This window comes from Arachis ipaensis, chromosome B8 (assembly GCF_059453495.1).
Source record: "Arachis ipaensis isolate K30076 ecotype BB chromosome B8, ASM5945349v1, whole genome shotgun sequence".
In the NCBI taxonomy this organism is placed as follows: domain Eukaryota; kingdom Viridiplantae; phylum Streptophyta; class Magnoliopsida; order Fabales; family Fabaceae; genus Arachis; species Arachis ipaensis.
This window is the reverse complement of record NC_142443.1, coordinates 94,381,721-94,384,022: the sequence shown is the minus strand read 5'-3', so window position 1 is coordinate 94,384,022 and position 2,302 is coordinate 94,381,721. Positions and strand designations below refer to the sequence as shown.

At 40.1% G+C, this 2,302-nt stretch overlaps 1 pseudogene; it reads right to left on the bottom strand.

Moving 5' to 3' along the window:
- Positions 1-381: 381 nt before the first annotated feature.
- LOC148548878 (uncharacterized) lies at positions 382-1,718 on the bottom strand (annotated as a pseudogene).
- Between the last annotated feature and the right edge of the window lie 584 nt (positions 1,719-2,302).

Genomic DNA, 2,302 nt, shown 5'->3' with positions numbered 1-2,302 from the left:
TTGGAAAAGATGCAAAGGGATGTTGAGGAGATGTCCACCAAATATGTTTGTAGACTGGGTCCAACTCCATTTTTTCTTTGATGGAATCACTCAAACCTCAAAAAATCCATTGAATAATTCATCAAGGGGATCATTACACATCAAGACTCCTAGTGAAGCTATGGAACTCATTGATATTGTTGTAAATAATCAATATCTCTACTCTTCAGAGTGAAATATGAACACAAAAAGAGGAGTGATGAAACTAGAAACCCTTGATGCTCTAGTGGCTCAAAATAAAATCATGTCTCAACAACTCTTCACACTCATTAAACAATTGGATGGAATGCAAGTCTCTGCCATCAACACACAATGCTCATTGTATGACATGAATGGAGGGAATCAATTTGGTGGAAGGTGTAACTTACGGCCCTCCGAGACACACCAGACCATAACAGCCATATCTGCAGTAACCCTCGTCTCATGGGTGCTTGGCATCACATAGTTAGACAGCAGCTGCTGTCAAATACGGGCCTCATATGTCAAAGAACTGACACGGATACCCAAGGGAGTCGTCTTATCAGCACCATACATCCACTGACTCCCAGGCTCAGCAATCACAGCTAAAACTTGGTCCCAATCAAAAGTCTTCATGTGCCTCTCACCGTCAGCCTCTTCATATGCATCTTTAGCACTCGGTCCAGGCTCAAGGTAGAGGGCATGCTCAATTGCCTCCTCAGTGACCAGAATATGCTGGCCTCTCAGGTAAACTGCATCAAGGGCCCCAGTGTAGTAGTTTGCATAAAATTCCTTGACCCATGATTCATTTACCGTTTGAAGCTCCCGACCTATGAAACTCCAACCCCGCTGAGCAATCCAATCATCCGTATACTAGCTTAACTCATCCGGGAGATGGAGTTCCCGCTTAACATGTAAGTTCTTTTTTAGGAAATTTTCAAACTTCCGGTCTGAATATGCATTGCTGAACTTATTTTTATCAGTGGGAGGTGTATTCTGAGCTTCTCTGTCACTTCCACTAATACGCCTTCCCTCAAATGCAGCATCACAGGTATCAGCGGACTGAGAAGTCCGCTTTCTTTTTTCGGAGCTTGTGGCCTTAGCTTTCCTTTTCTGTCAGCCATCTGCACAACAAGAAAGGAAATGAGGATATGAACATAATCTATAAGCACACAATCAAGGAAGTATGATAAATAGATAACAAGCAAAAACTGCATCATCTAGCAACATATAACAGAAGTGAACAGAAAATGGAAATTGAATGGAAGCATACATGAGAATCAAATTAAATCAAACATCAAACAACTTCCAATCAAATTCAGGACATGAGGAAAGCTAACTTGCTTGTTTATCAAAGAATCAAAAAAGGAAGGGGCATTGTTACTATGTGATGACAAGTCATCTTATGCTAGTTTTACAAGCATTTTTCACTTGTTTCATTAGGTTTTATACACTTTCTTACACAATAAGTAAGTGATTGGAGTGGATTTTTATGATTATTTTGAATCAATCAAACATCATTTGTTTTACACAAAATCATAAGGTTTATGATAGAATTAGTTGATTTTAGGAATGATGCAAAGATCTTGAGATTTTGGTGAGACTTTGATTGGTTGTTTGGTTCACAAAGAGAACGCCACACTCAGCAATGCTTTTGGGCTAAGCATTCACTTTCTTACCTTTTTTGTGTTTTTCAGCTTTGGAGGCAAGCCTTGTGCCATCCGTACTAGAGCCAGCGCTCAAATACTCAACGTAGCACTCATTAAGGCATCGCTAGCCAAGGAAGGAATGCGCGCATCCAAGGAAGCACCAAGGGTAGCGCTCAAAGAAGCAAACGTAGCGCTCACTTTTCCACCTTTTTCGTGGATTCTGGGCTTAGGAGGCAAGCTTGTGCCGTCCGCAAAGGAGAGCGCTCAACCAAGAGAGCACAACACTCATAAAGAAAGCACCAAGGTGATGACATGTCATCATGTCATGTTTTTCTATGCTTTTTCATACAAGAAATTGATGATTAGTGCTTAAATGTTGCATTCTTTTGTGCTTAAATGGTATATTTCCTTGATCTTTTGATTTTATAAATTTTGTAGGAAATGAGTGGAAAAAAAAGCAAAAAAGCACAAATTAGGCTCAAAAAGAGAAAAAAGAAATTTTGGGGCACACTTTGAAGTTTGAGCACACTTTGGAACTTTAAGCCACGCTTTTAAAAGCGTGACCCATGACCATGAATGCCACGGCCAAATTAAAGCATGCATGCATGCCATCATGAACCATGCATTATTAAATTGGCATTATTAATGAGCTTTAC